Source organism: Martes martes (genome assembly GCF_963455335.1).
Source record: "Martes martes genome assembly, chromosome: 4".
NCBI lineage: Eukaryota > Metazoa > Chordata > Mammalia > Carnivora > Mustelidae > Martes > Martes martes.
The window spans coordinates 97,345,847-97,371,225 of record NC_137891.1 but is presented as its reverse complement, the minus strand read 5'-3'; the positions used below and the strand labels follow the sequence as shown (position 1 = coordinate 97,371,225).

The 25,379-nt window shown below is 40.0% G+C and overlaps 1 protein-coding gene across 1 annotated transcript in view; it reads left to right on the top strand.

Moving 5' to 3' along the window:
* The first annotated feature begins 10,230 nt into the window (after positions 1 to 10,230).
* RAP1A (RAP1A, member of RAS oncogene family) overlaps positions 10,231 to 25,379 on the top strand; it is a 78,020-nt gene continuing 62,871 nt past the window's right edge. The window contains exon 1 of the mRNA XM_080801624.1: positions 10,231 to 10,425. The gene's annotated coding sequence lies outside the window, so the exon portion shown is untranslated. The remainder of the gene's footprint in view (positions 10,426 to 25,379) is intronic.

Sequence of the window (25,379 nt, the reverse complement as noted above, 5' to 3'; positions counted from 1 at the left end):
GGTTGCTTAATTCAGAGCTTTACATACGCTTGAATTTTATTACAGAATAAATAACATTAACTCATATCCACAAAGCTGTGGCAAGCCCTCTTGGGTTCCTTTTCCCTCCATTTACTGATGGCTGGGGACAGCCTTTTCCTTGATAGGGCAGTTCAGCGCAAGCTTTCCTCTTCTGATAAGAAAAAACTTTGCTTACTGTTGGCGCATTCTGGCCTCCTGCCTACATTGGGCTTTCCTCCAGTGGCCAGCAGTGTCCTCTCTGGGCTCATCCTTATCCAACATCCCTGCGGCAGAAATCCTTGATTCTTTCTAGGAGTTACAGTGCCGCGTGGCTGTGTAGCTGCTCCCTTCCAGATGACAGTGTTCCCAGAAGGTAATGGAAAAGAAGGAGCTGGCTACAGTTTAGCAGAAAGGGGCCCTGCATATTAAGTCTGTCGTATAAAACATGCAAATAGGTAATGCACACATCCCCAAATAAACAACTCTTGCTTATCTGTGTGTTCACTCTCCTCTCCAGAGTAGTTTCCCGCAATGCACGACATGCACCTGACTGCCTCCTGTTACCACCCAAACGACGTGAGCTGCAGAAATAGAAATTGCTTTAATGGCCACTTAGGAGACACAGGGATTGTTCTACAGATCAAAAATGCATTAAAAAAAAATAAAAAGGGCTTTGGAATTAGCTCATTTTTTAATCTTTCAATAATGTGAATAACTGAAAAGTGACCCACTTATTTACAAGCTTGGATAATTACAGAAATCACCCTGATCATCCAGGTTTTTTAAATCTTTCAAATGGTGTGAATTTTTATGAGCCCAGGATGAAATACTGATAGATAACATTTATTATAACATCTTGTTATTATGTCGACAGGCTCCGTGACAGCACTGTACATGCCCAATCAGATAATTTTTATGAAAACCCTGTGAAATTCTGTACTTTTATCATATTACAGATGAGAACACAAAGGGTGCAAGAGGTTAAGCAATTTGCCCAAGGTTGCACAGTTGGTCAATGACAGAACCTGCATTTAAACTGACGAAGTCTCACTCCAGAGACCATATGCTTAATTACTGAGCAATAATGCCTCCATGACATAAGATCAGTAACTATAGCTTCAGTGGTGAAAAAGCAGTTTTGGCTTTGTTTTTAATTTCAAATCTGTTGTTAACTCTTTCATTCCAGAGGTTCTCTTCCTGAAAAAGTAAAGGATATCCAGGAGGAGAAGAAGGTGCGGAGCAAGTAGCCAAGCTGGTTAGGATTAAATTAGGTGACTACATCCATAGAAACATACAACCTACTAAGACTGAACCATGAAGAAATAGCAAATCTGAACAGACCAATTACTAGTAAAGAGACTGCATCAGTAATAAAAAACCTCCCAACGAACAAAAGTCCAAGACCAGAGGGCTACCCTGGTGAACTCTACCAAACATTCAAAGAATTAATACCAATCCTTCTCAAACTCTTCCAAAAAAAAAATAGAAGAGGGAGGAACACTTCCAAACTCATTTACCAGGATGGCATTACCCTGATACCGAGATCAGACAAGGAAGCCACAGGAAAAGAAAATGACAGGCCAATATTCCTGATGAATATAGATGTAAAAATTCTCAACAAAACATCAGCAAACTGAATTCAACAACACATTAAAAGGATCACACACCATGATCAAGTCGGATTTGTTCTAGGGATGCAAGGCTGGTTCAACATCTGCAAATCCGTCAACATAATACACCACATTGACAAAATCAATAGATGCAGGAAAAGTCCTTGACAGTATTCAGCACCCATTTATGATAAAAACAAAGAGAACAGAGAGGGAAAGGATCTTAACATAAAGGCTACATAGGGCAATTCCACAGCTAGTATCATACCCAGTGGTGAAAATCTGAAAGCTCTTCCTCTAAAATCAGTAAGAAAACAAGGATGCCCACTTTCATCAATTTTATTTAATACAGTTTGGAAGTCCTAGGTAGAGCAATTAGGCAAGAAATGGAAAAAAGGTATCCAAGTTGAAGAGGAAGAAGTAAAATCATCAGTATTTGCAGATGACATGATATTACATAGAGAAGACCCTAAAGAGTCCAATTGAAAAATTATTAGGATAAATGAATCCAGTAATGTTGCAGGATACGAAATCAATACACACCCACAAAAATCTCTATACTAATAATAAACTATAAGAAAGAGAAATTAAGAAAAAAGTCCCATTTACAATTGCACTCCTCCTCCAAATAGGAGAAAACATAGAAGGTGAGCTCCTTCACAGAGGTCTGGTGATGATTTTTCTAAATCTGACACCAAAGATAAAAGCAACAAAAGCAAAAATAAACAAGTGGGATTACATTGAACTAAAATATTCCTGCACAGAAAGGGAAACCATCAACAAAATAAGAAGGCAAACTACTTACTCAGAGAAAAGATTTGCAAATCCTACATCTGAAAGGGGTTATTATCCAGACTATATAAAGAAATCAAGCAACTCAATAGCAAAACAACAACAACAAACCAAACAATCTGATTCAAAAATGGACAGAAGATCTAAATAGACATTGTTCCAAAGAACAATGACAAGACAGACAGATGGCCAACAGGTACATGAAAGATGTTCAACATCACTCATCATCAGGAAAATACGTGTTAGAACCACAATGAGATATCATCTCACACCTGTCAGAATGGCTATTAGAACAAAAACAATAAGAAACAACAAGTGTTGATGAGGATGTGGAGAAAAGGGAACCCTGTGCCCTGTCGGTGGGAATGTCTACTGGTGCAGCCACTATGGGAAACAGTATGGAGGTTCCTCGAAAACGGAAAACAGAACCACCATATGATCCAGTAATTCCAGGACTGGGTATTAATCCAAAGTCAATGGAAACCTGCTTCAGAAGGATACCTGCAACCCCATGGTCACTGCAGCATTATTCACAATAGCCAAGGTATAGAAGCAACTTAAGGGTCCGTGGATGGATTAATGGATAAAGAAATTTACACACACACACGCACACACACAACACACACACAGACTCATGAAATAAGTCAGAGAAATACAAATACTATAAAATCTCTCATATTTGGAATCTAAAAAAACAAAACAAAACCCAAGCTCATAGATACAGAGAACAAATTGGTGATTGCCAGAGGTGGAGGTGGGAGAGTAGAAGAAGCAGGCGAAGAGGGTCAGAAGGTTAAAAAGCAAACTGGATGCTGTATGACTAGTACCCAACTCATAGCACACGTGACTCACCGCACGAGTCAGCCAGGCAACACCTGTACTGGTTTCTGCCCTGCGCAATTCGACAAGTCTACTACGATCGCTCGCTCAGTTGTACGTCACAGCGATCTCAAGTTGCCACAAAGGATTCTAAATGCTTACTCTTGTTTTTTCTGTACTTAGTGTCAACTGCTGCTATGATCTGAATGTTTGTATCCCCCTACAATTCATATGTTGAAATCCTCGGCCCCAAAGATGATGGTATTAGGAGGTGGGGACTTGGGAGGGGCTTAGGTCAAAAGGATAGAGTTCTCATGAATGGGACTGGTGCCCTTATAAAAAAGGTTCCAGAGAGATCTTTAGCCCCTTCCACCAGGTGAGGACACAGCAAGAAGGTACCACTGTAAACGAGAAAGCAGGCCCTAACCAGAATATGACCTTGCTGACGCTTTGATCTCAAGACTTTCAGCCTCTGGAACTTGAGAAATAAATTTCTGTTGTGGACAAGCTACCCAGTCTGTGGTATCTTGTGACAACAGCCCGAATGAACTAAGACAATTGGTAATAAAAAATTTTGTGGACCAGTTTGTGAACCACACTTAAATAGCACTAGTAAAGAAAAGCTCAGCTTAGCATATAATTAATTAAAATATACAAATATGCTAACAAATTGGATGGTTGGCTTATATTCTCCCCAGCCCTCCCTCTACAACACATACACACACACACACACACACACACACATTCCTGAAATATTTATTGAAACCTACAATATGTCTCGTATATTTTAGGTTCTGAGAATATAGTAATGAACAAAACAGATCAAGTCTGTGCCCTCAAGGAATTTATATTCTAATCCAACCAATGTTTTGTTTTTTTTTTTCCAACCAATGTTTTGACACCCAAAGGTCTGGGTTCCAGTTTGAGATCTTGCCAATTAATAGCTCTGTGCTTCTGTGCAATTCATTTAATCCCTTTGAGCAAGTTTTCCCCTCTGCAAAATGAGACTTACCGCTACTTTAATGATACTGTTGGTAGGATTAAGTTAGGTCCTGTGGAGTCATTCTGGAAACTGTAAAATGGTAAACCAATGCCAGGTCCTTTGTATCTTTTGCAACAGCATAAAGAAGCAAGCACTCAGTTAAGATTTGTGACTAAATGTGTGTAAGGGCCTGTATGTGTGAGGTATATGTTTTGTGTAAAATATGCCAGCTCTTCAAATCCTTAAAACCACTGCACCAACAGGAAAAGTGTATTAGGTATTGTGGAGCATAGCAGACGTAAACCTACTCCTCAGTTACACGTTTCCAAGAATCCTGGTTTAAAAACACATTTTCCAAACACTGATTGGATGGAAGCTTCTTTTTATGGATTTGTATCACAACCTGAATGCTTCCAAAGGCCCTGTTCATAAATTGACTGTCAGAGTAGCAAGCGATGTTAGTCCTGCTAGTTCAAAGCATGCCTGAGCTCTCTAGGATTATGAGATAGAAAAGGGTTGGAAACGTGCTCTAAGTCTGGGAAGCCTTTGGAAGAACTTCTCAGCAAACCTAGCATGAAAAGAAGTATAGCTAGTCTGTTTCTTCAAAAGTTTGAATCTCATGGTAGGAAATGTCATGGATATATTGTTGTTTGAATTTCAAAGTAAGTTCATTAAGCCCAATGATGAAAACTATCAAAAGAATATGCTCCTAGGGTGCCTGGGTGGCTAAGCCATTCAGGGTTGGCTTTTGACTCAGGTCATGATCCCAAGGTCCTCGGCTGGAGCCCCACATCCGGCTCCCTGCTCTGCGGGAAGCCTGCTTCTCCCTCTCCCTCTGCTGCTCTGCTTGTGTTCCCTCTCTCGCTTTATCTCTCTCTGTCAAATAAATAAAATAAAATCTTAAAAAAAAATGCTCCTGAAAATGATTTTTTCTTAGAAAAAAAGAAAGGCAAATCAGCACCCTCTCAGCACAGCATAGCCACAGACCCTGCGGGGCAGTCCAACTCTGTAGACAGGAAGCTCCATTCACCAGCCCAGTCACTCTCCGGGTCAGCGGGATCGTAGGTGAGATCGTTGTTACGTGCAGCTCCAGGGACATCCATCTTCCGGAGCAAAGACTCCTCTACCTCCATGCTGTTTCTAGCATCCCCCAAGAAATGCCTATCAGTTGTGTCATGATTATGATCTGTTTCAAAAGCTGTTCCCCACTTCACTTTTTCCCTGTTGATTCTTCTTCTTTCATTCATTGCTTCTAAATTTCTAAGAGCGCTGCCCCAAACCTGGTGTTCCAACTTAAGAAATTCTCAATTGTAACAGGAGTGTCATGAAATAATTGCTTTTCGGCTTCTTCTGCTTCTTGCCTTTTTTTGTTTCTCTCAGGATTTAAGGACATTCTCTTTGAGAGTTGGTGATGGTACTCAGAGATAGAGGCATAAATGCTCTTCAGATTCTATGAAAGTGTACAACTCGATCCGCTGGCTGGTTGAGGAGAATCTCATATGTATGAGCTGCAAGGCTGACTGGAGCACTGATGTAATTAACACACAGTAATCTACAAGAAGGGATAGTTAGTAATGGGTATAAAATGGCTGCACGAAACATAGGGCAAGGCAGCATGTCAGTGTCACAGGTGAGGTGAAAACAGAAACTATGGGATTTCAGAGGAGAAGGAAATGTTCCATAGGATGGGGCAGACTGTTACACTTTGGGGATTGACGGGGCACAGAAAAGGTTCCAGGTAGCTACTGCAACATGAGACAGGCCTCCAAGGATTTCAACAGTGTTGGGGTCTGCAAGAGGGGATGCGGGGAAGGCATTGCTCCAGGCAGAAACAATATAGGCCAAGGGGTTGGCTCCTTTGTGAGAAGTCTGTAGGAACTCCAGCCAGTAGTTCAAGTTTGCTTGAGAACCAGCTCTTTCTAAATAAGGGTGTCCAGCAAGGTGAGGCCGGAAAAGTGGGATGGAGCCACATTCCTGGGCAAACGCCAGTTTGAAATTGATGGAGAAATGGGGATAATTTTAAAAATAGGGTGGAGTCCTGATCTGGCCACTGCTTTAGAGAGGTAGTTCTGCCAAGAACACAGGATGGATGGAGGGGAAAGGAACTAAGCAGGAGGCCAAAGAGGAGACTACAGGAAAAGTCTGGACTGGGGGTCATGGCAGCAGAGGGAGAGAGGAGCGGGAGGTGGAAGAGACGTTGTATAGGAAGGACCTCTACCTGTCTGTCCGATACAGGAGCCCCCAGCCATATGTGCCTATTTCAGTCTAATTTAAATTCGTTCAAGTTAAATAAGATTGAAGATCCAAGGGCACCTGGGTGGCTCAGGGGGTTAAAGCCTCTGCCTTCAGCTCAGGCCATGATCCCAGGGTCCTGGGATCGAGCCCCGTATCGGGCTCTCTGCTCTGCGGAGAGTCTGCCTCCCCCTCTCTCTCTGCCTGCAGCCCTGCCTACTTGTGATCTCTCTCTGTCAACTAAATAAATGAAATCTTAAAAAAAAAAAAAAAAGATTGAAGATCCAGTTCCTCAGATGTGTTAGCCCCATTTCAAGGGCTCCGTAGCCATGGGGCTAGTGCACCAGACTACACAGATAAAGAACATGGCAGAATGTTCCGTAGGATGGTGCAGACTGTTACACTTTGGGGACTGACGGGGCACAGGGATGGGGAAGATTGCAGGCAGCTGAGGCTTGGTGGCTGAGTAACTGAGGAAGGTAGTGTCATGATGAGAAAAAGGGAAATCAGGAGAAGGATTTAGGAGGAAAGATGTCACTTAGTTTCTGTCGAACACCAGGTAGAATAAAGTGTGGACACAAATGCATGGGTGTTCTCAGTGGGAGGAAAAAAAGAAAGGTAAAGTAAAGGCCTCAGTGGGCTCTCCTAAGGCTTGTAGAGAGGCCCTGGCAGGGTCCAGTTGGCTTATCCCCTGCTGCGTTTAGTTTCTCTCCAGCTCGTGCAGCTCCCTCAACCTCCCCCAGACCAACGGCTCAAGAATGCTGTGACAAGGGCAAGAGCCCGAAGGCCCCGCTGGTTCCTCAGTTCCATGGCTCCTCCCTGAACCCACTTTTCTCATAGATGCCTTGGCTTCCTCTTTCCCAACCACCTCACTCACCCTTCCCCAAGCTTGCTCCTTGGAAAGTCCCCTTTCCCCACTTATTTGACTTCTTCCTCCTGAACTATTCTTTCTCACAGGCAACACCAAACCATTGACCCCACCACTTTTTTACTTGCCTCTCTCCCCTCCCAGCTGAGATTCCAAGGTGTGCCACTATAACCACTCCCTGGTGTAGACTCCCTTACCCCCCCCCCCATTGACTTTCATCAGCAAACCCAGCCCTGGTCAAGTCCAACCCTCCTACAGTCCCCCAAGAAACAGCATGTGGCTGGAGAAAACCACACAACCTTGCTGAATGGTCTCACTTTTAGCATAGGACCACCAGCTCAAGAAGGCCCTCAGTGCTGTCCATACTATACTTCTCTAGTAACTCTTCCACTCTTCAGGGGAATTCTTGCTCAACTGCTTCTAGCTCCTTAAATAGCCAACAGCCCCTCCCCATTCACAATTCTTCATGCATAGAGTACAGGAAAGCACGCAGCCCAGCTCTGTCTCCTCAGACCCAGTGAGGTAGTCAGCACATACAGTACTCTGTACAACCTGAGAAAATGTGCACAGTGTGTGTGTGTGTGTATAAAAGGGTGGGGAGGATGGCTAAAAGGCACCACTCCCCCAGGTGGAGTAATTACAAAAGCCCCCCCCCTCCTTCCTCCAGGTAGATGTAGCTCACAGCTGGGTGGGGAGATCAGGGGCTGGATTTTAGCTCCCACCTGTCTGTCCCCTTCTCCACAGTGGCCTGAGCATGCCATCACCAAATGCACAACCTGAACTACCTGCTTTTGCACCCACAGACTTTGCCTTCTGCCCCCAGATAGTGTGTGAACATACCGTCCTTGGCTCCTATCCAAGGCCACCCCCTTCCCTTATATGCTAGGTCTCACTGCTTCTCATCTTCTTGAGGACAATCTTTCTCCACTAGTCTCCTCTTGCCTTCTGTTCCATCACATTTACCACTCTAAATTGGTCCAACATACCAACAGAGGAACATCTCCCATTTTAAAATACTCTCCCTTGGGGCACCTGGGTGGCTCAGTTGGTTAAGCCTCTGCCTTCAGCTCAGGTCATGATCCTGGGGTCCCGGGATCAAGTCCTGCATTGGGCTCCCTGCTTGGTGGGAAATCTGCTTCTCCCTCTGACCTCTTCCCTCTCATGCTCTCTTTCTCATTGCCTCTCTCTCTCTTTCTCTCTCTCAAATAGATAAATAAAGTCTTCAAAAAATAAAAGAAATAAAATACTCTCCCTTGATCCCAAATACTCCTGGGGCTACTACCCTTTTCTCAGTTGCTCTTTACAGCAAATCTCAAGAGATGTTTAGACTTGCTAGAAACACTCCGTCTTCCTCACTTCCCATGCTCTTGTTAACACACCCTAATCAGACTTTCTCCCCTAGGACACCATTGAAACTGCTTTCATCAAGGACATTGGTCACCTTCATTTGGCCAAATCCAGTGTTCAAACTCTGTCCTCAGCTTAGTTGTTTCAGCAGTATTTGATAAGAGTGATGACTTCCACCATCCAGAAACAATTCTCTTATCTTCAGTCACTCACCCTTTCCTAGGAGTCCTTTGATCTGACTGGTAGCTCCTCCTCCTTTTCTACTAAATCTCCAAGTGTTGGATTCCTCTTAGTCCTCTCCTCCAGCTACTCACCCTCCTTAAGAGCTTTTATGTAGACTTCAGGCTTAAAAAGCATCTATGGGCTGATGAATCCCAAATTTACATACAACTGTTGTTGGATATAAAATGTTGTACTGAACGTTCCATGTAGATGTATAACAAGGAAGTATAACATGTACAAAACAGAACTCCTGATTTCCCCCATCCCCAAATTTCTGTTTGAGTCTTCCCCATCTTATGTAATAGCACCACAACCCATCCTTCAGAACCTGAATCTAAAAATCATCCATGATGTTTGTTCCTTCCCACGCTTTCTGCCAAATCCATTTCAATTCAAAATGTATCTGAATAGCCTTCTCACTCCTTTGGTGCCATCCTATTCCAAATTACCACCAACAACATCCTTTGTGGTCTTCTTGTGGACATTTGTGCTTCCCTATTGTGTATTTTACACATATTAGCAAGAATAACTTCTAAAAATGTGAATCAGATGTGGTCATTCCTATGCTCACCCTCCCACGGCTTTCAGTGGCTCTTAGGACAGCCCACGAGGCTCCACAGGATCTAGTCCTTCCACACCTCTCAGCTTCACTACCGCCGCTGTCTGGCTAGCTGGTTCCATTCAGCCATACTGGCCTCTTGCTGTTCCTGCAACCTAGCACGTGTATTATTCTCACCTCTCAGTTTATAGCTGATTATCTTTCAGCTTGGAAAGGCTGTCCCCGCCAACCACTCCCCTACTATCTGCCCCGCCACCAACACACACACCCTAGGTATTTGCTAGGCTCATTCCTTCGTATCATATGTATATGATAGGTGCTCAAAGGTCTCCTCTGCGAGGCAGTATCTGGCCAGCTATAAAGTCACCCCATTCCTGGCTTTATTTTTCTTCACACAACTTATCACTACCTGAAATTATTGTTTACTTGTTTGTTCTCTGTCTCTTCTCTCCCACCCCACCAGAACTGAAGCATCAGGAGAACCTCTGATTGCCTATGGGGTTATCCCCTGAACCTAGAACAGCGTCTGGCACTTACTAGGTGCTCAATTAGCACTTGTTGAATGATTTCATTCCCTCCAAAATTTTATTCCTCCTGAATTTTCGGACCCTTCCTCATTTCGTTTCTCGCCTTAGGCAACCTCCCACCCAGCCCTCCGCAAGGCCTCCAAACCCCGCTCTTCCCACACGGTTCTCAGCTCTCACCACCCTCTTTTGCGCGGCTCCTTTAAGCGGACTCCGGAAAGCCGCGGGGAAGGCGGGGCCGAAGGCTCGACGTCGCGGACTCGGAGGGGCGGGGCGGAACTGGAGGCGGAGCCTGCGTGCTGCGTGCGTGCGCGTTCTGGAGGCGCCGCCGCCGCCGCCGCCGCCGCTCTCGAGGCCGCTGCCGCCGCTGCCGCCGCCGCCGTCGTCGCCTCGCAGAGCCGGAGCAGGAGCCACGGCCGAGAGGAGCGAGGAGGTGGAGGAGGAGGTGGAGGAGGCGCCGGACCGGGGGGGTGAGTGAGGGGCGGGGAGCCCGAGTCGGCCCCAGAGGGAGCTGGGGGCGCGGGTCGGCCGAGCCAGGGTTGAGGCGGCTCATGTCGCCGGTCAGTCCCCTGACTCCCCCTTCCTCCTCCGCGTTCCCTCGGTGTCCGGGGCGGCGGCCCGGGGGCCTGGCCGGCGGGAGGGGCCGGGGCTCGGGGAGGCCCTGTCGCCGCCGCCAGGGCCAGAGCCAACCACGCCCGCGGACCGAGCCGGTCGACTGTGGCTGGGCCTGCGGGAGACGGACGGGAGGGGCCCGGGCCGGGTGTGGGAGAGAAAGAGGACATTGTGTCCCCCCACCCTCCAACTCCCCGAGGTGTCATGGCACAAGCCCGTTTCCCTCGCCATCTCCTCGGACACAGTGCCCTCGCCACTCACTGCCCGAGAGATGCAGAGGACTGGACATCGCTGCCTTTTCCCTCTTCTTGCATGTCCCCAGACTAGGGTCAGACCTTCCCGCAAACCCTGCTCTCCCTTTGGGGGTCACGCGAAGAGGGGGTTGGAGGGTTGGGTGAATTTTCTGCCCTTCTGTGCTAGAGAAGGTGCGGGTAGACGGGAGGGTTGCTCTCTCTGCGTTCACTTCTGTCAGGGTCAGGGTCTCCCTCTCCTTCCTTTATTCCCCCAGTGCAGAGGGCTGACATCTCTACATACCACTCCACCTCCCAGCCCCTTTCCCGCCCTCTTTCCCTCACGTCTTCCGTAGCTTGCCATGTGTTCATCTTTTCAGCGTTGCTCTTCTTGGGTCTCTGCTGCTTCCCTGAATTTTGTTAGGGAAGGGGTCACCGTGTGATTCTTGGCTTCCTTCAGTCCGGGGCTGGTAGGAGTGTCGCTTGTCCCCTCAGGAAGTTAAGGACCGTGTCTTCAGCGGAATTGTGTAATTTACTGCTATGGGGAGAAGGTGAGGGAAGACACTTGTGCCCGAAAAATGGGATCTTCTCACAGGGCTAAGTGCCAGGAGTTTTAGCCTCTTGGAAAAAAGAACTAACATTGAGTTATGTATTCCTTTTTTGGGGAGGGAAGATGGTTTTGTCACTGCTTTGAAGGGAGGAGAAAAGGAATAACAGGGCAGGAGGTTAATGGGCCACAGCCTTACAGGTGGCCACAGTTTTCTGCTTCCTGGGTGTGGGATGATGATTCTTTCTGTTTTTATCCCAGTAAGAGTAAAGTAGCAGCTCATAGTTTTAACGTGGGGCGCCTACCTTCAAAAGCATTCTGCAGGCCCTGTCTCAGAAGGGATGCTGCTGGAAACAGGATTTGGAAACTTTCTTCTGGTTTCCTGTCAGTGTGTGGAGGCGGGCATGCGTATGTGTAGTTTTTCTTTCCTTTTGATGTAATTGATATCTGCAGTATTTTGACATAATAAACACTAAATGAGGGCTGGAGCCCCTTTCTGTCTTTACTATGATTTCTTGTAACACTTTCTGTTTCGAAATTATATTTGCATTGGTTGAAATTACTTTTTAGTCTGGTAAGGACTAAAGGAAACCTTGTTTCCTTGGTATTTTCAATTATGTACTGCAAAATATGATTAGATGTAAGGTATTTTATTGAGGATCACACCGTGCCTGGCACAAGGTAGGCAGTTGATATTTTGTGGATGAATTGAGATTACGAAGATGTGGCTAGATACTATGTATCTTCCGTCCTTTTGAGAGATGGCTTATATTAGAATATTGTACTTTACTTCCAATATAAAATAGTAATTCTTAACCTTTTCTAGGCCACTGACACCTTTGAGATTATGATGAAATATGTAGTCTCTCTCCTCAGGAAAAAAAAAGTAATAGACTTTTATGCACAAAATTTTGCATTCAGTTTCAGGATCGCTCTGAAGCCAAGCATAGTTACCTGTTTCAAAAGCAAACTGGAATCCCTGAGTATTATTCAGTTCCATATTAAACTGTTTAAAAGCCTTTGTTCACTTTCTGTGTGGCCTCAAGAATGACAGTGTCAATACTTAACAGACTAAACTGGGTCTTTAGGAACAAGATTTAAGAGTAATTGTTACTACAATTTTATGAGGAAAACTTGTCACTAATAACTACTACCAGCCAGTTTTAAGCTACTATACTAATGGCTTCCAAGGAAATAAGATTGTTGGAGTTACTTTTGGCAGCCTAAAATCATAATCACAACAGACTTAGAATTTTTATTGTAAAAACTCTTTAGTAATATGATCAGCTTGAAAACGTTCACAAATCAAACTATTCATTTTTCCTCTTCTCTTCTGAGCTTGTTTATATGCATGATTTTTCATGTAGTTAATAATTATTGTATCAACATTTAATACTAATTCAACAAATGCTTTTTGAATGCCTATTGTGTGAATAAAATCAAGTTTTTGTTGTCAGAGAGCTTATATTCTCATCAGGAGAGGTAAGCCATAACCAAATAAATGCAGAATATGAGAGATGATAAAGTAGGGTGAGGGGAAAGAGAGAAGCAGTAACTGGGAAGACATGTGACTGGAGCAGGGACCTGAAGGAGGTGAGTTAGGTGTATGTCTCTGCACAAAGTGAGTTAGGTGTGCTCTCTTGGGAAAGAAGATTATAGGCAGAGAGGACTGCAAGTGCAAAGATCCTTAAGCAAGAGGGAGTGAGAGAGCTTTAGGTTAGAGAAGTAACTGAACCTTGTAGGTCATGGTAAGAACTTTAAATTTTACTTCGAATGAAATTACCAATCAATCATTGGAAGGTTTTAAGTAGAAGAGTTTGTGAGAATCCTTCTGGCTGCTCTGTGGAAATCAACTTGGTGGGGAGTTGGGGTGGGCAAGAATGTAAGCAGGAAGACCAATTAGGAGGCTAATCTTTATGTTAAGCCTTTTTCGGATGTTGCAAAATAGTCCATCTACCTGTTGCTGGGTTTTTAGGTAGTTTCTGTTTCCCCTATTAAAATTACAATGAAATGAATACTTTTGTGTATGCAGCATATTCTTTTGGAATATTTTCTTGGGATTGATTTCCAGAAGAAGGACTGCTGAATCAAAGTGTATGAATTTACTTGTCTTCTTGATGTATCTGTGAATTCCTTCAATGAGGTATGTTGTACTAGTTAAAGTGATAGCCACAGTTTTTGATCTAGTTTAAGGCAATGTGACTTGAGTTGAGTATTATTTAATACTTGAAGAAACCATTTGAGTTATAAAAGAAGAACCTTCTAGATTGTTAGGTTGAATTTTCCAGTTGCTTGAATTTAGAGTTCATATGTTAGTTCACCTCTCCAACATTTAAAAATAGAGTGCTAATTAATTGTTGGCGATACAGAGATGAATTAGACAGGGTCTTTGTCCTCAGGAACTTTTACATTCTGTCGTAATTCAGAATCTAATAGTCAAATAACTTTAAAGCCTTGCCCAAGTTTACTATGGTCCATGAACTTTGTTACTATATGACTGATGATCTTTTATATAAAATAGACATTCCAATGAAGCATCTAATTTTTCATATTGATAATTTCTTTTTTTACAAAGGGATTTTTAAATGATATCTGTAATTTATTTAATTTCTGTTTTGTATGTCTTTAGAATCTTTTAACTGACAGCTCCATGTTTTGTTCTTTGGAATAAATTATGCAACTAAGTACTTAGTTGAATTTTGTTGTAATTCTTTATAATTATTCAAAACACGGGGACTATTGTTTTGTTAAATAAGGTTAGCATTGCATCTTTGACATTTTATTTAGTTTATAAGGGAGAATGATACAGGTCTGTTTTGGTAGAAATTTCACTACTGTGAGGGCATTGCTCAGCATTTCTGGTTCTGAAATTTAGATGGCTTGATTTGGCAGGAGCAGGGAACTCCACCATCTCTAAAGTAAGTAAGTTGAATAATTGAGTTACCTGCAAGCACCTAGCACTGTGTCTGACACATGCTAGGGATCCAGCAGATGTTCACTGAACCTCAAATAACCTCTAAGTTCCCAGTTGTAAAATTCTCTTATTTTAGAAATTCAATTTAAAAATTTGTATAAAACGTTTATATATTAATGTTGTGGTGAGTTTAAATTTGTGAACATCATCTTACTTCCTCCTGATGTTCCTTTTCAGATTAAACTCATTAATTTTAAAAAGAGTTATGGCATATTTCCAAGTATTTTCTGTCCATTCTGATGTCATATATTGCTGCATGATTTAATGCCAAATTCACATCTTATGGAAGTGATTGGTGTTAAACATAAATATATTTAAGCTTTCTTATGTTGTTGAGATGAAGCATCCACTACCCCCCACCCCCTTTTTCTGTGCGTGAAATTTGGGGATTACAATTGGTAGTTTTCATGTGCTTTTCAGTCTTTCATGTACAAAGATAATATTGCCCCATTCAGGTTATGAATTTTTTTTAATAGTGGTTAAGGGCACTGAATGATTCATATACTCTTTACAGTCCCCTTCTCACAGTTTTGAGATGAGTGGTTAAGAGGCCAGTTTGTTTCAAAGTTAAATGATCCAGAAGAGTATTGGACCTATGAGCTTAGCTTGTGATGTACTGATCAACAAAGCAGTTCAGCAGAGAACTATGGCGTGCTCTCGTTTACACTTGAAAATAGGCCTTTTAGGGGCGCCTGGGTGGCTCAGTGGGTTAAAGCCGCTGCCTTCGGCTCAGGTCATGATCCCAGCGTCCTGGGATCGAGCCCCGCATCGGGCTCTCTGCTCAGCGGAGAGCCTGCTTCCTCCCTCTCTCTCTGCCTGCCTCTCTGCCTACTTGTGATCTGTCAAATAAATAAATAAAATCTTTAAAAAAAAAAAAAAAAAGAAAATAGGCCTTTTAGTCGTAGAAGGTACGTGCATGCACCAATAAGAAAAGGAAAAATGTGTCTGATGATTAAGGTGGAGTTGAAACAAAAGATAATGTACTTTTGTAAATGGTCTAAAAATAATGGTTTTAATATGGTTTTCAGAAATGCATATGCACAGAGAGGATGAAGTGTGTTTTGTGAAATAAACTTCAGTTAGTAGACAAGTTAATGTTGTTGTTGTTGTTGTTTTTTAAATAAAGGTACAGATGACTTATTTATTTAGGCTAATTCCAGATAAATCTGGAAAAAAATTCTTGCATACCCAGTTTTCTGTCTCTAGCCTATGTAGTTTCCATTGCTAGAGATTGGTTCAAAGTGTAGAATGATAAAGTCAACCAAACTTGGAATTAAATATGTAACCCTGTGTTTGGTTTTAGAATATATTTAAGTTAGTCCATATTTTATAAGAATAGGAATATGCTAAACTATACACTGTAACTGGTAAAAGATACTGTTGGATTAAGTAAAGCATGAAGTAAGTTAGTTTGAATTCACAAGTATATATACCTATAACATTCATGGTTGTTTGCAGTGCTGTGCTATATACATTTATTCTGATTGTGAGAAATAGCTTTGCTCAGGATAGAACTGTGGTTTAGTTATCAACCACAGAAGTGTAAAAGTAAGAGAGGCACAAAGAACTGGGTGCAGTTGTTTCTTTGGCCAAATCCCAAATGCGGCTTGTAAGATTCTAAGTTAGGAGTAGGAAATTATCTCCTATTGCAGACTGAACATTTCAGATCAGTCAGATGTATAATCTGAAGAGTAAATGCATTATTTTCAATGATATTTAAAAATTCGTTTATAAACGGGATCATTCTGTTCTAGACAAGTTGGCTATATTATAAAACATTAAGCAAGCAACCATAACTTTATTGTTTTAGCAGTTGAAATTTAACACTAATCTTTGGATTTTATGTAGTTTTCAGTATCTATCCCAAATCTTTGATGTCTTTTGATCTACCTTTTCCATTCCACTGAATGCATGTAAAAATGTTGCATGATTTTATTAATAGATTTCAGATTCAGTCATTGAACAGATGTTCGCATGACCCAATATTAGGTTCTTTGATGGAAACTGAGATGTGAGACTGCAGCTTCTATTATAAGGAATTTATAGTCTAGTAATTTATTTTGTTTGCCAGAACCTGACATATGTTTTATAAATAAATATTGTATTTTCATGGTAGAATGGAAATAGAATGATACTCATTTTCTAAGTAACATCAATGTAATACTTTAAATTTTCTCTTAGTTACTCAACGACTATTTCTGTGATACTATTCCCCCCCCCCCAATCCCCCACGGCTTTATTTTCTAAAAGCATTTTAGTATTATAAGCAAACAAGTTTCTCGGTTTAAAATACAGTAAAATAAGAATTTTTTGGTTAATGCCTGTTTTACTTCAATTCGAGACTTGTTTTTGCTTTTGTTTTTGTTTTGGCAAATTGCTGTTCTGCATATATGCCAAAGGTAGGGATTTCCCCCCCACCACCTGGTTCAGCTGGCAATTTTAATTCTGCGTTTAATATAAGAAGGTTTTTTTGTTGTTGTGCTTTTGTTTTTTTGTAGAACAGCTTTATCTTTTTTTCTACGCTGATAAAAATCATCTTTTGCCACTAAAGTCAACTCTGCCCTAGAACAGAAATGTGCATGTAGAAAAAAATGCATCTATGTGCATTTTTAGTGAATATTGGTAGCTTGCCAGCTTTATTTTCAAGTTCCTCCCCACTCCAGACCTAACTATGCTGGGCTTATAAGGCAAGAACAGTATACATAGTTAATTTGCAGAACAAGAATAGTTTTTCTGGTTTTTCCCTTTTGCATGTTTTGAGTTAGGATTAATTGGATATTTATTATTCTCAGTAGACATACAATAAAACAATTCATTTAACTGTGGTGCTTTCTGTTGAAGCATTGGCTGACTTTTAGATAGTGAGCATTGTGCAATTTCATGAATACCACTGAATTTTGGATGACATTCTTTACACAGTCTAAAAGTAAGTGTGAGCTAACAGGTTGTGGAAACGAAATAGGTTTGACATTTTCTTTGCACTGGGAAATGTTTCTTTTAGGTTCAGGATCATTTTCAGTGAGTATAGCTGCTTACATTTTTTTTTTTTTCTTGTTTAAAGTAATTCATGTTCCATTGTGGCAAATTTTGAAAAGAACATAAATGTAAAGAAGAAATTGAAAATCATCTATAAACCTATCACTCAGAAATAATTACTACTGACATTTTAATGTACATTTTTCTAGTTGTTTCCTTGCATGTACAAATTTTTTTTTAATGGAATTGTACTTTTATATATATTGTTTTGTGCCTGCGTTTTTCTCTAAACAGGATATTGGTCTCTTAGTTTGGGACTTTTAGGTTGATTCTTTATAATATTACTATTTTAAATAACACGGGGCAAACATTTTTGTACATTTATCTTTGATTGCATCTCTGTTTTTTTTTCTTCCTTTAGGATAGATTCCCAGAAGTGGGATAACTGGATCAGAGGGTGGTTACCCTGTGTATAAGAGTGTGTGTCTCACTGCACCTTCAATGGCATTGAGTAGGTCAGTTTTTACAATCTTTGCCAATTTGATAGATATCTGTTACAATACATGGGTGGTAATCGCAAAATCCTCTTATTATTAATAATCTGTAAAACCATCATAGTGTATGATTGGTATTTTGCAGTCATCTTTGAAAAAGTTGGTTGGAATGAATTTCTTTGAAAATATTTTAGGTGAAAATAATCTTTGTGACAAAAAAAGACATTCCTTGAAGTTGCAATTTGAGCACTGTTCTTTTATTGGAAAGAAGTAGCATTTTAATGTTCTCCCTTTACTAAACTGGCAAACATGAGAAAGCTTATTGTTTAGTATGTAGTAAGTGGAGATATCATGTAAAACTAAATTCTTTCATATAGATGAAGGGGTGGTCACATAGTTCAGACCAAAACAAAACAAAACAAAACCAACCAACATAGGGTTTAGAGCAATGTCTCTGGACTTAGGCAGCCTGGGTTCAAATCCTTGCTTTGCCACTTACTAAGTCTATGATTTGGGGCAACTTACTGAGTATATAATGTGAGATGACTTACTAAATATAATATTTGATGTTTCTGAACTTTGGCTTTCTCATCTTTACAAGGAGAATAATAATACCTACTTCACGATTTTGTTGAGAGGATTAGAAATAATATGTAAAACTGCTTGGCACATAGTAGGCATTTAATAAAAGCCAGTTATTGTAAATTTGGGGAGGCTTGCCCTTATTGGGGGGTAGGGCAGATATCATTTGTGTGTCCTTGTTTACATGAATAAACGCAGAGATGCAAAAGGCAATGAGCAGTGGCAGCTGGAGGGGAGTGGTAGACATTCTTTATGGTAGGAATGGCATGAGCCAAGATAGAAAGTTCAGGACAAGTTGGAGGACAGGGGATTGATTTGACAGAAGTCTGAACTTGTATAATTAGAAAATATGGTGATAAGACTATAAAGATTTGTTGGGCTAGACTGTAGAAGTCATTTAATGCTAGGTTGAGAAGTATAGACTTTTATTCAAGAGCACAAGAAGTTCTGACATGAGGAAAATGACCCCGTCAGAGCATTCATCTTTTTGAAGATGAATTTGGCTACAAAGTACTGAGTGAATCGAGGAAGAAAGAGACTGAGGGCAAGGAGGCTGGCTTAATAACAAAGGTAAAGCAAATCTGAGGGTTTAATGGAAAACAAGAGGGTAGGTTTTGGGGAGAGTTGCTGGGAGTCATTGTCAAAGTCTCTGGGTCTTTAAGTGTACTTAGTTTGGAGATGAAATTCAAAAGAAATAGTCTGAGCCTAAGGGATAGGCTACATGGAGTTAGGAACCACTGAGAGAATAGAACTAGCTGTCCTTTAGTTGTTGCTACTTTTTTTTTTTTTAATTGAAGGGTAAAAGATTCCTATTATTTGATCTGTGAAAAATATGTACTTATGCTCTTCGACAAATGCATAGTCTGCAGAAATGTTATTTATTTAGCATTTTGAGTCCTTAGTTAACAAAGACTCCTCAGTTTTAGACATTCTATTTCTGGAGGTATTATCTTAAAATACTTCACTGTAAGGTTAAATTCTGCATGTGTTTTTGAGCATTTGTCCATGCACTGGACTTCGGAAGCATCAGTTATGTGAGCAGAAGTGATGAAAAGTGAAATACAGGCTTCTTGTTAAACAGCTTAGAATATTGCCAGTGAAATATGGAGCAATGAAAAATAGAAAATTGAGTATGTGATCTTTAGAGGAAATCCTACGTTTAATACTTCTCTTCTCTTCTCTTTAATTTCTTAATTAAAAAAAAAAAAGTTTACACGTGCCATCCTTAGTCATTTTGGTACCTGGCTCTAGCTCTATGCTAAATTGTACTTTCCACTTGGCCGAATAATAAGTAAGCAGGTTAGCCTACATACTGATATTAATGTTTCTTTGTGCCTGGTAAGTAAACTCACATGGGCTGTGAATTTTCTGGTTGCTGTCTTCCTTTAATACCACCAGTTGAGAAAAGAAGCAACACCCGATTTTTAAAAAGTGTACATGGGTTTGTGATACTTTCAAGGTGTTTGCATTTTTTAAACTAGTGAGTTGTTTTATCTTTCTTTAATGTTTCTTTTAGTTTTCAAATATTTTCCAAACTCAGAAATAAAGTCTTTATTATTAGTTATTTTCATTTAAATCTCTTGCTTTTAAAAGTATTCTTAGAAATATTTTTAAGGGACGCCTGGGTGGCTCAGTGGGTTAAAACCTCTGCTTTCGGCCCCAGTCATGATCTCAGGGTCCTGGAATCGAGCCCCGCATCGCATCGGCTCTCTGCTCAGCAGGGAGCCTGCTTCCCTTCCTCTCTCTCTGCCTGCCTCTGCCTACTTGTGATCTCTGTCTGTCAAATAAATAAATAAAATCTTTTTAAAAAAAATATTTTTAAGTTAGTAAGCAAATGTAGCACATAGTATTGGGGTTGTGTGTGTTACTTACTACAAATACTGTGCTTTTCTTATGTGAAACTGCAAAAGCCCATATCTTGTCAACTGAATGATATTTCATTTGCTAAAGAGACCTCAGGTTATTCAAAACAGTTATTTAATGTCTTGAACTGTAAGATTCTAGTTGAATCTCTTTTGATTTAGTTCGAAGACATTTGTTTGTTTTTTTTTGTTTTAAGATTTTATTTATTTATTTGGCAGACAGAGATCACAAGTAGGCAGAGAGGCAGGCAGAGAGAGAGGAGGAGGCAGGTTCCCTGCTGAACAGAGAGCCCGATGCGGGGCTGGATCCCAGGACCCTGAGATCATGATCTGAGCCGAAAGCAGAGGCTTTAACCCACTGAGCCACCCAGGCGCCCCCATTTCTGTTTGTTAACAGGAATCAGAGCTACAATTATTCTCCTAGGTCTGATCATTCTGTTGTTCCCTTGTTCCACACATTATAGCTGAGAGCAAGAGCTTCCCTGGTTTGGGCCATTCTGGTACTGTCACTGTTACTGCAACTCTGGCCTTCCCAGTCTGTATGTTTTACATTCTTAGAAACTGTCCTGCTTGCATCTTGGCAGGAAAAATAAGTTATTAGATTGAGTGGCTGTTAGTTCATGGCATACAATTATAAGAATATTCACAATTTTATACATTACCTACCTCAGTAAAGCTGAAATTTAAAAATTCATTTTCTTTTTATATGAGGTGACACATGAAGTGTGTGAAACATTAATAGATTTTCATAGTCTATCCAAAAGGATAGAAATAAAAGAAAATGAAGCTCATTTGTTGAATAGAATGTTGTATACATTTTTCTTATTCTTTGTAGTCAAAAACATTTTTTCTTACTTCGTTTGGGTTAGTAATTTTGAATGCTAAATATAAGTTGTTGACTAAGAAATCGGTTTTTCCCCAAAACATTCTTAAACATTTTGGTTAGTGATCCAACAAATAGTTATTGCTTGGTTATTGGGTGCCTCATACTGTTCTAGGAACTAGAGATAGAACAATGAATAAGACTTGCTGTCATGAAACTCTTTATACAAGTGGGGTTTGGTGGTGGTGGAGAAATGGTAAATAAGTGAACAAGATAATTTCAGAGGTCACAAATGCCATGAAGAAGCTTTAGATTGAGCGTTGAGGGAAGACACAGCTGTTAATACATAATTTGAGACCTGAATGACAAAAAGCTAGATGTGATGATCTGCAGGAAGAGTGAACCAGGCAGAGGGCCCAATTAGTACAAAAGCCCTTACGTGAGAAGCCCCACGTTGTAGTTGAGAAAGCCATCCAGATAAGCTGAGAAGAGACTGGTAGATGGGGTTGCCCCGAGACAAATCAACATAGGTCTTTGGTGAAGCATTTGGATTTTGTTCTTATAAATACAAAAGGAAGACACAGGATATCACTACATACTTACCTTTATGGATAAATAACGTGTAACTTTTGAATTTAAAGTTGGTGTTACTGGCGATACTGGCTTAAATCAGTAGGGTAACCAGTAGTTTCTCTAGACATAGAAAATCACTAACACGATATATAAATTATGTTTCTCTCAGTGATCTGCAGAGAAAGGAATTAATTATTCTTAGTATTGTAAAAAGCCTAATGAAAATTACATATGTTCTCACAATAGATTTAAACAGGTAAAATATTATATATCTTTGCTTTGACCAATAATTATATCAACTCAAATCTTTGTGGCTAATTATCACAAATCATTATCATATATTGTGATTTGCAAGCTGTTAATGAAATAAGAGATCATGCTGGTACCTCAAGAACCTAACATTGAGTTTCATTAATATCTATGTCTTTGATAGTTTTGAGACTTCTGATTAGCTCTTCTTATCCAGTTAATTAAATGTCAGTGCAACTAATAGACAAAAGTCTATAGAGATGTGGAATCTGTGGAGAAAAGAGATTTTTCATAGTAAGGTTGAAAACCACTGATCAATGTCCTAATCTGTAGAGGGACCTACAGAGGGAAGGGAAGTAATATTTTTTTGAAAGTGAAGTTACTGCATCTCATTTAATCTGTACAGCAAATCAGAAAAACAGATATTGTTCATTTTTTATAGATAATAAAACTCAAAGTAATTATATAATTTATAAAAATTAACAAACTCTAATGGTAAAAGATAATGCTGACACCAAACTTCCAGAAGGGACTATCGCATTACAAAGCATACAATAGGTGGTCAATAAATATTTGTATCTTGCTTATATCCAAACATGAATGAGTAGCTGAAATCCCTATATCCTTATAATCATTTCTTCAATGTAACACATCGTTTTTCTTCTAAATGAGTCTAGAAAACTACTCAGAAATAATTGGCTTCACTTATTTTTTCCTGTAAAATTCACCCCCCTACCCACCCATGAGGTGTAAGTCATTTAAATCAATCACAGAGTACAAATCCTGAGGGAAATAAAAGACCACAAACTTGGAAAGTGTAATTTTCAGTTAGATTTTAACTGACAGTTTGTAATGTTTTTAGCTTTTTAAACAGTCAAGGTACCATCTCTTGTATTCACATTCAAGATACCATCTTTTGTTTCTGTGTCTCTTAATTTTTTTTTAACTTAAAAATTTACGATGGTTTACTGAACTGAGGTGGCGGAAAAACAGTAGTGAAAATGTTTATGTAGCCAACATAAGTTGTCCACCTAATCTCGGACTGTTTCAATGGTGTGGGAGGGCATACTTAGGCAGAATAGTAGTATGAGATCTCTGAACTACTTATTTATAAAGCTTCTTCTAATCCTTCAAATGAATTAATATCCTAATAAATTTAAGTTAAGAGTTCTTTCAAATGCATACCTAATAGGAATGGAAGCCTAAGGGTTGAAAGCAGATGCAGGTCATCTAAAGAGTAAAAGAAGCTATTTTAGTGGAAGGTCTCAAAAGGGAAAGGATTATGATACAGGATTAACTGTAGGAGAATGGGTAATAGATGGAAGTTGCTCTAATAGACTGGAAAAGAAACTTATTTTCACAAAAACAAATAAAATTGATGAAGTGTGGGCTATGAGATAAATTAATGTTGAACAAGTAAAAAGAACACTTAGGTTAGATATGGTGGACTACAGGACCTTCAGAGAGGATATGATGAATCTTAATATGTGTGGCAGTATCATTATTTCATGGAATATGGGATCTGTGTCTTGTTGGTTTGAGTTGGGAGTACAGTACAGTAAATCTAGATAGAATGAACAGGGTTGTTTTTGTGAAGAGGGAACATATTTTAAAATATGTTTCCAGTTGTCTGAGACTAAGGTTATGAAAGGTGTATAAAAGGTAAGTTTGTATGATATTTTGGTTCTTGGTATCCTTGAAATGCTTTTTGTTATTTTGGATTTTTTTTTGCTAGATTCCTATATGACAACTTTTAGACTGCTTTACTGTACATTCTGCTGCTCTTTAATCATATAGTCGGTTTAGTAAGGGCATACATGACTCCTGGACTGAGATTTTCATGCTTTAGGAAGTTGTTTTGTGTATAAAGTCAAGTAACAGATCTATAGATGTGTATATCTGAAAATTATGGGTGAAACATTTATTAATTATTTGAGAATATCAGATTAAGAAAAACGATGGGCAAATGAGCTTAGAAGGTGAATCTTATGTCTCAGACCCACCTTTGTTTAGAATTTCAGATGGTAGGTTATTTTGGTGGTGTTTCTTTTACATTCAAATGGTAAGGTTGAAATTTGAGTAACTCAAAATTGGTCAAATAGTATTCTCTTTTAGAAAACATTTTGTGTCTTTTTTTTTTTTTAAAGATTTTATTTATTTATTTGACAGAGAGAGATCACAAGTAGGCAGAGAGGCAGGCAGAGAGAGAGGAAAGCAGGCTCCCTGCTGAGCAGAGAGCCCGATGCGGCACTTGATCCCAGGACCCTGAGATCATGACCTGAGCCGAAGGCAGTGGCTTAACCCACTGAGCCACCCAGGCGCCCCAACATTTTGTGTCTTTTGAGTAGAGTTTCACACTTAGGACAAATGCCATTGTAAAACATCCCTTTGAATTTTAAATAAATATTCGTTGACTTCTCATAGTACTCCAGTGTCATAATTTTCACATTGGAATATGACAGCATTATAATTCTAAGAACCAACCAAATCTGCAATTGAAACCCTGAGTAGAGGGGTTTTAGATGATGTACTCATTCTGCTATTCCCATTATGCTTTAGACTTGGACTACTGTCATCAATAGAACAAGCTTGAGATTGTGTCACTACTCAGTACCATCTGCTTGCATGTGTATGTAGGCAATAGGCCTTCGACACTGGATATAAAGAATCATCGCTTTGTGGTTGTGGTGTTCTTAGCTGGCTCTGCTTGGGTTCCAGGTACTGGGTTTTGATCTTTTGTAGCCATAACACTTCCATAACCATGTTTTTGATGTTTTGATGTGCTGAAGATGGATGTGTGAAGTTTTTCAGTAATGAAAAGAAAATGTTTATTTAATCAGTAAAATTTAAAAATGATTTTTTAAAAATAATCAGATACTTGGAAGAGAGAGAGCTCTCTCAAGGACCAGCCATTTCTTCTCCACCACGGTTAATTTTCTCAGTATAACAAACTACTTTTTAAGTCCAGTAAGCCCAAGTGTTTTGTAGAAAATCAATCATAATTGTATTTGTCTGTACTATTTTTAAGAAATGCTATATTGTTAAGAGAGAAATAAACATTACTAATGTTTATATAATATCACTTCTTAGTTTTACAGAATGCCTATTCATATATAGGCTAAAAGGAAATACCAAAAGACTAAAGTTGCTATCTTGAATTTGGGATTGTAGGTGGTCTTTATTTTTCTCTCTAAACCTTTATTTTCTGAATTTTTATTCATCATTCTTATATTTTATAATTTAAATGAATTCATTATAAGTGTGAAATGAAATTTTTATTTTTTATTTTTTTATTTTTTAAGATTTTATTTATTCACTTGACAGAGACAGAGAGCACAAGCAGGGGGAGCCGCAGAGGGAGAGGGAGAAGCCTCCCTGTCAGGGAGCCCAATGTGGGGCTCGATCCCAGGACCCTGGGATCATGACCTGAGCCAAAGGCAGACGCTCAACCATCTGAGCCACCCAGGTGCCCAGAAATTTAATGAAATTTTTAAAGATGAAG